This window comes from Balaenoptera musculus, chromosome 8 (assembly GCF_009873245.2).
Source record: "Balaenoptera musculus isolate JJ_BM4_2016_0621 chromosome 8, mBalMus1.pri.v3, whole genome shotgun sequence".
NCBI lineage: Eukaryota > Metazoa > Chordata > Mammalia > Artiodactyla > Balaenopteridae > Balaenoptera > Balaenoptera musculus.
The window spans coordinates 43,551,903-43,565,968 of NC_045792.1; the positions used below are offsets into that span (position 1 = coordinate 43,551,903).

A 14,066-nucleotide genomic window follows, 5' to 3' on the forward strand; every position below is an offset into this window, starting at 1 on the left:
TGGGAAGATGCAAGAGTCTGGGCTCCTTGAAATCATTCCTTTGATATGCACCCTAACCATCTGGGGCCAGTATCCTGGTTTTCATCATCCTGAATCCCCTCAGGGTGCACAATTGGGGGTGGCTGCACCGCTGATGGCTAGATGGCCTCAACATCCTTTGTTTACTGATGCGGCAGGTGGCATTTTTTTGTCCACACTTGTAACTCAGCTTTTGGCTTCCTTATACAATCTTTTAATTCCATACATGCCTCTTTTTCTTCACCTGTCTATATTAGAAACATGACTGTGGACATCTTTGTTTTTGTATGTCCAGCAACTCTTCCTTTGGAAGAACAGTATCTCGCCTGCTTCATCTATGTGATTTTTACAAGTCTGACATTCACGTAGTTCCCTGCTCTCCCGAACACATGGGTGATCATGGGGCCCAAAGCTAGGCCAATCTGTCTTTTTCTACTGGCAATGACACACTTACACACTTGTGTGAAGACACACAAGAGCACAAGATAGTTGTAATTGATTTATCCAGTAGCAGCACTAAAAAGAGGAGTGTCATACATTGCTGCTGTTACAAGCTGAACTGATTCCTCTATCTGTGAACTATTCAGAATCCTTCCACTAAATACCCTTTCCTAATTTAAAATCATTAGAGACCCACACTGCTGCTAATAGCCAAAGAAACTACAGTGAAACAAAGCAGGACGCTATGATCCTCCCCACCCTCTACCATGTCCTCAGCCTGCCTTTTGTCTGTAGAAAAACTTGAGCCAAAAAATAAGTTTAATCAGAGAGGTGAGAAAATGCAAAAAGCAAAGGAAAGCAGTCAAACAAGACAAAATAATAATAGTTTGGTCGTTAAGCAAAGTCAAGGACCTTTAGTTCCTCCTCACAGGTTATAGGTAATATTCTGAGCCATATCCTGTGAGCTGTTTTGTAGATACTGAAAACCCCACCAGGTGGAAGAAGTTAACTACATGATGCCCAGACTGTAGCTATGACATAAGCTGCCACAATTCCGAGAACTGGCCTCAAAAAATGGAAATAAACTGACCCTGGAACTGAAGATTAACTGTACTTAAAACAATCAAGATGACGCTGATCAGACCACTGCATGAGCAATTTCAAGATGACTGTCGGAGCTGACCGTGCTGTTTCTGCATGTACCCCCTCCCTCCACCTATACACCTCTAAACTCCCCTTTAAAAGCTGTTGCCCACTGGTCGTCAGGGGAGGAGTTGGCCTTCGGACATGAATCCGCCCTCCCTGCCCCTTGCCTCTTCATTGGCTTTAGAGCAGCGAGCAGACCGGACCCCACTTTCGGTAACAAAAGGATACATTTTTCTTTATCACCGGTCTGCCGATACAGAGAAGAAATATTCTCCCAACTGCTTCACCTCTTCTTTTGGAAAGAAACCAGCTTGAATTAGTTCACAATTAGTTAGAACTTACCTCTGATGAGGAGAAAAAACTTCGCAGGCATCCCTCAAAGCTCTGAAGTGTGTGTCTCAACGTCCGCTCAGGGAACAGAGTATTTCAGAGGTGCTACTCAAAAGCTGGTCTGCTTTCCAAGGCCATCAGCTACACCTGTGGCTTGTTAGAAATGCAAATAAGGAGCTGACTGCAGTGGTTCTCAAATTTCAGCATGCTGAAAAATCACCTGGAAAGCTTGTTAAGGATCCCTGGGGGCACCCCAGAGATTTAGTAGGTCTGGAATGAGGCCCAAGAATTTGCTTTTTCTAACAGGTTCCAGGGTGGTGCTACTATTGCCCTTTAGACCACATTAGAGCAGAACAGGGAGACTTTGTCACTTCTTCTGCTTCTAACCTTTATCTTATCTGACATAAAGCTCAGCTGCTTTCAGTGGCAAATAACAGAAACTGGCTTAAATAACAAAGGGAATTTATTTCCTCCTACAAATTGTAGTTTAGAGGTTTAAGGGCTTCAGCTGTAGCCCAATTATGTTGCCAGCTATCTGGTTCTTTCCAAGTAAATGACCTCTTTTTGAATGTAACTGAAAACTGTGAAGCACCAGGTGTGGACGTACTTACCAACTAACCACCATTCCTCAAATTTATCTTCAATCCTACTCACAGAGCATTTTTAGCACATTTTAGGGCCTCAAAAAAAGTAAATGTTAAACTGTCCTTCCTCCTCCTTTAAGGATGTCTATCTATTATTTCTACTCCAAACAATTTCTTTTTTCCATTTCCACATCCTTTTGCAGTACCGGAATAATTCCTATGCATAGAGAGTGGAGAACAAACAGACATGGTCCTTCTTTAAATAGCTTTAAAGTCCAGCTCAGATGACTTCCTAAGTTTTCTTCACCCTCTCCCCAAACCAGCTTAGGAATCCTTGCTAGTCCAATCTTTCCTCTTATACAATGTATCACATTTTACTATGTATATATAATAAATGCTGTGTATATAGAAAAATATGAATAGGTATAAATTAGGCTCAATCATGTAGAAATGTTACCTGAAAACTGGGTTAGCCTCTTGGTGGTGTCGCCAAAAGACACAACCAAGCCAGATTGCTGGAGAAGGACTTATTACTTGCTGCAAGTAAGGAGAATACCAGGGGTTTTTCCCAAAGAAGTGTCTCTCTGAACAGCGAAACTGGGGAAGTTTAAGCTATTGGTACATGCATATTCATGAAGGGGTTTGGATGATAGAGTCCAAGCTTTAGTTGATTGAAGTCATGAGGGTCAGAAAAGGTCACCGTCATCATCCCTTCGATTCCAGTTGATCTGGTTGTTGAGATTTAAATTCTGCAAAACAGCCAAGACAGAGCTTTAGGTTAGTCTTTACCATTGAAAGAGAACTGGGAGTCTTTACAACTGATATATTATCTTTGCTCTTGTTATTTCTCTCGCCTGATAACCGTCCTTTGTTTCTGCATTCTTTTGTCCCCTTAAGATCATTTATTACTGAGACCTGTTCAACGTCAAGCATTATGGCCAGGCTTAGATCACAAAATGGCTTAGGCCTAAAATGGCTTCTCTTATGTCAAGAAAGCCATGCTTGGTTCTCTTTCTCCAAGGACCCCCCTACGCTATCTGCCTACAGAAAGAGATAACTGGAGGAAAATGACAATGTTCCCATGAATGAGGTTCCCATGAATGACAATGTTCCCATGAAACCCATGAATAAGCCAATGGGTTTTTGTAACTTGGATCAGGATCTGTTCAGTTGATCTTAGTGGGATACTCTCACTTTGAAATATGAAACACACAAGGGTGATAAAGATTGGTAAAACATAAAAATCCCATAAAAGAAATCAGATTATGTTTTATTAAATCCAAATCTTAAAATATCTGATGGTGTCTTGAGAAATCAATAACATTGTATTCTTTTTTAACAATACTCTTCTGCCTTGGGATAGTTAACTATATTAACTGTTATTTCTCCATGTAAGCAAAAAGGAAAGAAAAAGCTATAAGGTCCTTAATTGCATATGTCTTCAGTTGAATAAATGCTCTGAAGAGTACAAAGTTGATTTATAACTCCACTTGAGCCATTTGCTTTACTGATGGTCTTTTCTTCTTCCATCCAGCCTGGTAAAGCCCTGTCAAAGAAAACAAATGACTTGGACTCTGTGTGTCCTGTCAGTGTCTACTTTATCTGGAGGCCTTCATGTTCTTCTCTTGTGCATGTCTAACAGTCACCTCTCAAGGTAAAGGAGAGAGTGAGCACACATGGCTGAGCAAATGGGAAATAAAACTACGGAAGTTTTCAGAGAAAGTGCTGAAAAGGAGAAGCTGTCTCACTCCCAACTCATATTGCCTTTAGGTTTCTCCTTTTTGTCCTTTCCTTCTCTCAGCTCATTAACTCAGGCACTGGCATAGCCAAGATGACCTTTTTTTTTTTTTAACATCTTTATTGGAGTATAATTGCTTTACAATGGTGTGTTAGTTTCTGCTTTATAACAAAGTGAATCAGCTATATGCATACATATATACCGATATCCCCTCCCTCTTGCGTCTTCCTCCCACCCTCCCTATCCCACCCCTCTAATGGTCACAAGCACCAAATTGATCTCCCTGTGCTAGGCGGCTGCTTCCCACTAACTATCTATTTTACATCTGGTACTGTATATATGTCCATGCCACTCCCTCACTTCGTCCCAGCTTAGCCTCCCCGACTCGTGTCCTTAAGTCCATTCTCTACATCTGTGTCTTTATTCCTGTCCTGCCCCTAGGTTCTTCAAGACCATTTTGTTTTTTTTAGATTCCATATATATGTCTTAGCATACGGTATTTGTTTTTCTATTTCTGAATTACGTCACTCTGTAGGACAGACTCTAGGTCCATCCACATCACTAAAAATAACTCAATTTCGTTTCCTTTTATGGCCGAGTAATATTCCATTGTATAAATGTATCACATCTTCTTTATCCATTCATCGGTCAATGGACACTTAGGTTGCTTCCATGTCCTGGCTATTGTAAATAGAGCTGCAATGAACATTGTGGTACATGACTCTCTTTGAATTATGGTTTTCTCAGGGTATATGCCCAGTAGTGGGATTGCTGGGTCATATGGTAGTTCTATTTTTAGTTTTTTAAGGAACCTCCATACTGTTCTCCACAATGGCTGTATCAATTTTCATTCCAAGCATGAGCGCAAGAGGGTTCCCTTTTCTCCACACCCTATCCAGCATTTATTGTTTGTAGATTTTTGGATGATGGCCACTCTGACCAGTGTGAGGTGATACCTCATTGTAGTTTTGATTTGCATTTCTCTGATGATTACTGATGTTGAGCATTCTTTCTTGTGTTTGTTGGCTGTCTGTATATCTTCTTTGGAGAAATGTCTATTTAGGTCTTCTGCCCATTTTTGGATTTCGTTGTTTTTTTGATATTTAGCTGCATGAGCTGCTTGTAAATTTTGGAGATTAATCCTTTGTCAGTTGCTTCATTTGCAAATAATTTCTCCCATTCTGAGGGTTGTCTTTTGGTCTTGTTTATGCTTGCCTTTGCTGTGCAAAAGCTTTTAAGTTTCATTAGGACCCAGTTGTTTATTTTTGTTTTTATTTCCATTTCTCTAGGAGGTGGGTCAAAAGGGATCTTGCTGTGATTTATGTCATAGAGTGTTCTGCCTAAGTTTTCCTCTAAGAGTTTTATAGTGTCTGGCCTTACATTTAGGTCTCTAATCCATTCTGAGTTTATTTTTGTGTATGGTGTTAGGAAGTGTTCTAATTTAGTTCTTTTTTTTTTTTTAAAAGGGAACGCTATTTATTTATTTATTTATTTAGGCTGTGTTGGGTCTTCGTTTCTGTGTGAGGGCTTTCTCTAGTTGCGGCAAGCGGGGGCCACTCTTCATCGCAGTGCGCGGGCCTCTCACCGTCGCGGCCTCTCCTGTTGCAGAGCACAAGCTCCAGACGCGCAGGTTCAGTAGTTGTGGCTCACGGGCCCAGTTGCTCCGCGGCATGTGGGATCCCCCCAGACCAGGGCTCGAACCCGTGTCCCCTGCATTGGCAGGCAGATTCTCAACCACTGCACCACCAGGGAAGCCCTAATTTCATTCTTTTACATGTAGCTGTCCCGTTTTCCCAGCACCACTTATTGAAGAGGCTGTCTTTTCTCCATTGTATATTCTTGCCTCCTTTATCAAAAATAAGGTGACCATATGTGCGTGGGTTTATCTCTGGGCTTTCTATCCTGTTCCATTGATCTATATTTCTGTTTTTGTGCCAGTACCATAATGTCTTGATTACTGTAGCCTTGTAGTATAGTCTGAAGTCAGGGAGCCTGATTTCTCCAGCTCTGTTTTACTTTCTCAAGATTGCTTTGGCTATTCGGGGTCTTTTGTGTTTCCATACAAATTGTGAAAATTTTTGTTCTAGTTCTGTTAAAAATGCCATTGGTAGTTTGATAGGGATTGCATTGAATCTGTAGATTGCTTTGGATAGTAGAGTCATTTTCACAATGTTGATTCCTCCAATCCAACAACATGGTATATCTCTCCATCTGTTTGTATCATCTTTAATTTCTTTCATCAGTGTCTTACAGTTTTGTGCATACAGGTCTTTTTTCTCCTTAGGTATGTTTATTCCTAGGTATTTTATTCTTTTTGTTGCATTGGTAAATGGGAGTGTTTCCTTAATTTCACTTTCAGATTTTTCATCATTAGTGTATAGGAATACAAGAGATTTCTGTGCATTAATTTTGTATCCTGCTACTTTACCAAATTCATTGATTAGCTCTGGTAGTTTTCTGGTAGCATCTTTAGGATTCTCTATGTATAGTATCATGTCATCTGCAAACAGTGACAGCTTTACTTCTTCTTTTCCGATTTGGATTCCTTTTATTTCTTTTTCTTCTCTGATTGCTGTGGCTAAAAATTCCAAAACTATGTTGAATAATAGTGGTGAGAGTAGACAACCTTGCCTTGTTCCTGATTTTAGAGGAAATGGTTTCAATTTTTCACCATTGAGAACAATGTTGGCTGTGGGTTTGTTATATATGGCCTTTATTATGTTGAGGTAAGTTCCCTCTATGCCTACTTTCTGGAGGGTTTTTATCATAAATGAGTGTTAAATTTTGTCAAAAGCTTTTTCTGCATCTATTGAGAGGATCATACGGTTTTTCTCCTTCAACTTGTTAATATGGTTTATCACATGGATTGATTTGCATATATTGAAGAATCCTTGCATTCCTGGGATAGACCCCACTTGATCATGATGTATGATCCTTTTAATGCACTGTTGGATTCTTTTTGCTACTATTATCTTGAGGACATTTGCATCTATGTTCATCAGTGATATTGGCCTGTAGTTTTCATTCTTTGTGACATCTTTCTCTGGTTTTGGTATCAGGGTGATGGTGGCCTGGTAGAATGAGTTGGGGAGTGTTCCTCCCTCTGCTATACTTTGGAAGAGTTTGAGAAGGATGAGTGTTAGCTCTTCTCTAAATGTTTGATAGAATTCACCTGTGAAGCCATCTGTTCCTGGGCTTTTGTTTGTTGGAAGATTTTTAATCACAGTCTCGATTTCAGTGCTTCTGATTGGTCTCTTTGTATTTTCTATTTCTTCCTAGTTCAGTCTCGGAAGGTTGTACTTTTCTAAGAATTTGTCCATTTCTTCCAGGTTGTCCATTTTATTGGCATATAGTTGCATGTAGTAATCTCTCATGATCCTTTGTATTTCTGCAGTTTCAGTTGTTACTTCTCCTTTTTCATTTCTAATTCTATTTGATTCTAATTTCTAATTCTATTGATTCTTTTTTTCTTGAGGAGTCTGACTAATGGTTTATCAATTTTGTTTATCTTCTCAAAGAACCAGCTTTTAGTTTTACTGATCTTTGCTATTGTTTCCTTCATTTCTTTTTCATTTATTTCTGATCTGATCTTTATGATTTCTTTCCTTCTGCTAACTTTGGGGTTTTTTGTTCTTCTTTCTCTAATTGCTTTAGATGTAAGGTTATGTTATTTATTTGAGATGTTTCTTGTTTCTTGAGGTAGGATTGTATTGCTATAAACTTCCCTCTTAGAACTGCTTTTCCTGCATCCCATAGGTTTGGGTCATTGTGTTTTCATTGTCATTTGTTTCTAGGTATTTTTTGATTTCCTCTTTGAATTCTTCAGTGATCTCATGGTTACTAAGTAGTGTATTGTTTAGCCTCCATGTATTTGTATTTTTTACAGATTTTCCCCTGTAATTGAAATCTAGTCTCATAGCGTTGTGGTCAGAAAAGATACTTGATACAATTTCAAATTTTTTAAATTTCCCAAGGCTTGATTTGTGACCCATGGTATGATGTATCCTGGAGAATGTTCCATGAGCACTTGAGAAGAAAGTGTATTCTGTTGTTTTTGGATGGAATGTCCTATAAATATCAATTAAGTCCGTCTTGTTTAATGTATCATTTAAAGCTTTTGTTTCCTTGCTTATTTTCATTTTGGATGGTCTGTCCATTGGTGAAAGTCCCCTACTTTGATTGTGTTACTGTTGTTTTTCCCTTTTATGGCTGCTAGCATTTGTGTTATGTATTGAGGTGCTCCTATGCTAGGTGCATAAATATTTACAATTGTTATATCTTCTTGGATTGATCCCTTGATCATTATGTACTGTCCTTCTTTGTCTCTTGTAATAGTCTTTCTTTTAACGAATATTTTGTCTGATAATGAGAATTGCTACTCCAGCTTTCTTCTGATTTCCATTTGCATGGAATATCTTTTTCCTTCCCCTTACTTTCAGTCTATATGTGTCCCTAGGTCTGAAGTGGGTCTCTTGTAGACAGCATATATACAGGTCTTGTTTTTTGTATCCATTCAGCCAGTCTTTGTCCTTTGGTAGGAGCATTTAATCCATTTACATTTAAGGTAATTATTGATATGTATGTTCCTGTTACCATTTTCTTAATTGTTTTGGGTTTGTTATTGTAGGTCTTTTCCTCCTCTTGTGTTTCCTGCTTAGAGAAGTTCCTTCAGCATTTGTTGTAAAGTTGGTTTAGTGGTGCTGAATTCTCTTAGCTTTTGCTTGTCTGTAAAGTTTTAAGTTCTCTGTCGAATCTGAATGAGGTCCTTACTGGGTAGAGTAATCTTGGTTGTAGGTTTTTCCCTTTCATCACTTTAAATATGTCCTGCCACTCCCTTCTGGCTTGCAGAGTTTCTGCTGAAAGATCAGCTGTTAACCTTATGGGGATTCCCTTGTATGTTATTTGCTGTTTTTCCCTTGCTGCTATTAATATTTTTTCTTTGTATTTCATTTTTGATAGTTTGATTATATGAGTCTTGGCATGTTTTTCCTTGGATATATTCTACATGGGACTCTCTGCTCTTCGTTAACTGGAATGACTTTCCCATATTAGGGAAGTTTTCAAGTATAAGCACTTCAAATATTTTCTCATTCCCTTTCTTTTTCACTTCTTCTGGGAACCCTTTAATTTGAACGTTGGTGCGTTTAATGTTGACCCAGAGGTCTCTGAGACTGTCCTCAATTCTTTCCATTCTTTTTTCTTTATTCTGCTCTGCGGTAGGTATTTCCACTATCTTATCTTCCAGGTCACTTATCCATTCTTCTGCCTCAGTTATTCTGCTATTGATCCCTTCTAGAGAACTTTTAATTTCATTTATTGTGTTGTTCATCATTGTTTGTTTGCTCTTTAGTTCTTCTAGTTCCTTGTTAAACATTTCTTGTATTTTCTCCATTCTATTTCCAAGATTTTGGATCATCTTTACTATCATTATTCTGAAGTCTTTTTCAGATAGACTGCCTATTTCCTCTTCATTTGTTTGGTCTGGTGGGGTTTGATCTTGCTCCTTTATCTGCTGTGTGTTTCTCTGTTTTCTCATTTTGTTTAACTTACTGTGTTTGGGGTCTCCTTTTCGCAGGGTGCAAATTCATAGTTCCCATTGTTTTTGGTGTCTGCCCCCAGTGGCTAAGGTTGGTTCAGTGGGTTGTGTAGGCTTCCTGGTGGAGGGGACTAGTGCCTGTGTTCTGGTGGTGGAGACTGGATCTTGTCTTTCTGATGGGCAGGACCACGTCCAGTGGTGTGTTTTGGTGTGGGTGTGATCTTATTATGATTCTAGGCAGCCTCTCTGCTAATGGGTGGGGTTGTGTTCCTGTCTTGCTAGTTGTTTGGCATAGGGTGTCCAGCACTGTAGCTTGCTGGTCGTTGAGTGGAGTTGGATCTTAGAGCTGAGATGGAGATCTCCAGGGGAGCTTTCACCATTTAATATTACATGGAGCTGGGAGGTCTCCTGTGGACCAATGTCCTGAACTGTGCTCTCCCACCTCAGAGGCACAGGCCTGACACCTGCCTGGAGCACCAAGACCCTGTCAGCCACACGACTCAGAAGAAAATGGAGAAGAAAAGAAAGAAAGAGAGAAAAAAAATAAAAAATAAAATAAAGTAAAATAGTTATTAAAACAAAACAATTAAAAAATTATTAAAAATAAAAAAATTAAAAGTAATAAAAAAGAAAGAAAGAGCAACAAAACCAAAAAACAAATCCACCAATGATAACAAGTGCTAAAAACTATCCAAAAAACAAAAAAAAAATGGACAGAGAGAACACTAGGACAAATGGTAAAAGCAAAGCTATACAGACAAAATCACACAAAGAAGCATACACATACACACTCTCAAAAAGAGAAAAAGGAAAAAATATATATATATATATATATATTTTAAAAAAGGAAGAGAGCAACCAAATCAATAAACAAATCTACCAATGATAATAAACTCTAAATACTAAACTAAGATAAATATAAAACCAGAAATAAATTAGATGCAGAAAGCAAACCCCAAGTCTACAGTTGCTCCCAAAGTCCAGCGCCTCAATTTTGGGTTGATTCGTTGTCTATTCAGGTATTCCACAGACGCAGGGTACATCAAGTTGATTGTGGAGATTTAATCCGCTGCTCCTGAGGCTACTGGGAGAGATTTCCCTTTCTCTTCTTTGTTCACACAGCTCCTGGGGTTCAGCTTTGGATTTGGCCTCGCCTCTGCATGTACGTTGGCTGAGGGCGTCTGTTTTTTCGCTCAGACAGGATGGGGTTAAAGTAGCAGCTGATTAGGGGGCTCTGGCTCACTCAGGCCAGGGGGAGGGAGGGGTACGGAATGTGGGGTGAGCCTGCAGTGGCAGAGACCAGCGTGACATTGCAACAGCCTGAGGCGCGCCATGTGTTCTCCCGGGGAAGTTGTCCCTAGATCTCAGGAACTTGGCAGTGGCGGGCTGCACAGGCTCCCAGGAGGGGAGGTGTGGATAGTGACGTGTGCTTGCACATAGGCTTCTTGGTGGCTGTAGCCTCAGCCTTAGCGTTTCATGTCCGTCTCTGGTGTCTGCGCTGATAGCCGTGGCTCACGCCTGTCTCTGGAGCTCATTTAGGTGGTGCTCTGAATCCCCTCTCCTCTCACCCCCTGAAACAATGGTCTCTTGCCTCTTAGGCAGGTCCAGACTTTTTCCCGGACTCCCTCCCGGCTATCTATGGCGCACTAGCCCCCTTCAGGCTTCAGGCTGTTTTCACGTAGCCAACTCCAGTCCTCTCCCTGGGGTCTGGCCTCCGAAACCCGAGCCTCAGTTCCCAGCCCCCACCCGCCCCGACGGATGAGCAGACAAGCCTCTCAGCTGGTGTGCACTGGTCGGCAGCGATCCTCTGTGCTGGAATCTCTCTGCTTTGCCCTCTGTACCCCTGTTTCTGTGCTCTTCTCTGTGGCGCCGAAGCTTCTCCCACACCACCCCCCGTCTCTGCCAGTGAAAGGTCTTCCTAGTGTGTGGAAGCTTTTCCTCCTCCACAGCTCCTCCCAGAGGTGCAGGTCCTGTCCCTATTCTTTTGTCTGTTTTTTCTTTTTTCTCTTGCCCTACCCATGTACGTGGGGAGTTTCTTGCCTTTTGGGAGGTCTGAGGTCTTCTGCCAGCATTCAGTAGGTGTTCTGTAGAATTTGTTCCACATGTAGATGTATTTCTGATGTATTTGTGGGGAGGAAGTTGATCTCCACATCTTACTCCTCCGCCATCTTGAAGGTCTCTCCAAGATGACGTTTAATGGTTGCATTTTAATCTGTTGCTGTTAACAGTTATGATGGATATTGTGATCTGGTGAGTTGGACAAGAGCCAAGAAAGTGCCAAGACTTTACAGTGAGAAACACAGACTGTCCTTCTATTGTTTGGGTCATTCACCCTGGACAGATGGGCAAACCACAACTAAAGCAAAGTAGTGAGACACCTGCCTGCTATTTATATAGGAGAGGATCAGTATTTTGTGGGACCAAAAGTTCTTATAATTTGGAGCACCTAAAAGGACACAAAATAACAAATAAAAAAATGGGTAACAAAGTGTTTAGAAAATGGCAAAAGTAATGGGGAAAATTGCAAATATAAAAGGGCTGACAGATACTGTAACCATCACAAAATCCAGAAAAATAACATAATATTCTTATTAATAGGCTGTCTCTTCCACCACTATAATGGTTCCCCCCCCCCCATATGTATGTCCAATTCCTTGTGCCATATATGGAGCACTTTTATATCACAATAATTCTGGCCCTGCAGGCTCTGGAGTTAAAAGACACAATCGACTTAACTGATGTGGTTAAAATGTATTATGACTGCAAATTTTACAAGGGATATCAACATATTAATAGTGCTCCTAGAAGATGACCTGGAATGGGCCTGCTATAGACTGAATGTTTATGTCTCCCCAAAATTCGTATGTTAAATCCTAACTCCCAATATAATTGTGTTAAGAAGTGGTGCTTTTGGAAGGTAATTAGGTCATTAACGTGGAGCCTGCATGAATGGGACTAGTGCCTTTATAAAAGAGACCCCAGAGAGTTCCCTTCCCCCTGCCACATGTAAGGACACAGTGAAAAGACAACTGTGAACCAGGAGGCAGGATCTTAGCAGACATCAAACCTGCTAGCACCTTAATCTCAGACCTTTTAGCGTACAGAACTATGAGACATTTCTGTTGTTTATATGTCACCCAGTCTAGGGTAGTTTGTTATAGCAGCCTGAACAGGCTAACACAGGGCTCAAACAAGAGAGGGGCCCTGATGTTTTAGGTTCATTATCTTTACAGTAAATCCATCCCATGTGCTAAGTGTACTTTGCTAGGAACTTGACTGTTACAATTCAGTGACTATTTTGAGATACTGTACTAGAAAAATTGGAGAGATTTATGAGGCACATGACAATGTGGAAGGTATCCTAATTATTTATTTACTTTCATCTTAGAATTCTGATCTATGTGAATGCATTGCATATTCAAAAATTAAGTAAATCATTTTTAAGTAAAAATTTAAAAAGAAACATATAAGACATGGTTGTACTCTTACCCTTGATAAGCTTCTTCAAATTATGCTGGGGTGGTAGAAGAGAAGAAAAAAACTGAGAAGTTTGAGAACTCTCGGGAATCTAACAGGGATACAGACTCTAGTTCCTGTGAAAGTATCAGGGCATCTCAACTCCCTCTTAGTTCTGATCGGAAGGAAAGAGGATGAGAGCAAACAGGATAGAAAGGTCATCAAGAGGGGCCACTGTGGCCTCAGGAGATCAGTCCATTCACGAAAGTCCATTCATAAAATCTGGTTTAGAGTGAGAATAAAGGCCCAGACAAGACACTTGGTGCTAAACAGGGGTTCTGCAACTGGAAGGTCATGTGAGGCCCAGTTGAATGGGCTGGACCAAGGTAACCAGAGGAGGAAGTCTGCCTCCAAGAAGACTCTTGCCCCTGGCTTGCCCCACGCACCCTACACAGATCAAGTGGTCCACCACAAGACAGATTCTACACTCAATAGGAGATAGCCTTAGGCCACAGATGTGTGACAGGCTTCCTCATCACTCCTGTATGAGCTCCTGACCTACACAATCTGTAAACAAAATAAAATAACTGTCATTTTAAGCCACTACCTTTGGGGTGGTTTCTTATATAGCATAGTAACCAGAACACTTTTCTCCATCCATTTATTTCTGAAGCAAGATACTTGGTAGGCACTTTGAACATAAATTATTTTTAACATGTTAGGTGAGTACACTGAGAAGCAGTGTAAGACCAGCAGTTGCCCTAATTCCAGAGGCGGAATGCATTCCAGTGCTGCTGTACAAGCGCATTCCAGGAGTGCCGAATTCCCACCCACCACCTCTCCAACCCAGCTGTGTTCTTGTTTCTCTCTGTCCTACATGCACGCCATTGCTTTCACCAGAATACTCTCCCCCGTATCTCACTCCTTCCATTATGTTCCTCCCTTCCATCACCACCTTCTTCTTTATCCAACTCCCTACAGTATAAATGATCCTCTTCTGATTGCACAGACCCCTGCTTTCGTCATTGTGAGTGACCAGCAAACAGCATAATAACTGCCTTTTTGCATATCTCTCATATGATTATGAAATTGTGAAAGAATTTCAATCCAAAATGGAACCAGATGATATGAAATGGAGAATCTCATACATGTGCTCTCAGAAGAATGGAACTTAAGAGCTGAGACTGATTTCTCTATATGTCTGATTTACTGAAAACCAAGACATCTCCTGATCAATGATCATTTGCTAAGAATCTGTCCCACCCTCAAGCCAGTGAACTTACTGCCTGGACTCTGGCTGGACTTCTCCCTCTTCACA

General features: G+C 40.6%; 1 long non-coding RNA gene across 1 annotated transcript in view; it reads right to left on the reverse strand.

Moving 5' to 3' along the window:
• Positions 1 to 1,472: 1,472 nt before the first annotated feature.
• LOC118899395 overlaps positions 1,473 to 14,066 on the reverse strand; it is a 77,548-nt gene continuing 64,954 nt past the window's right edge. Inside the window, exon 3 of the long non-coding RNA XR_005020941.1 lies at positions 1,473 to 2,767. This is a non-coding gene — a long non-coding RNA (uncharacterized LOC118899395). The remainder of the gene's footprint in view (positions 2,768 to 14,066) is intronic.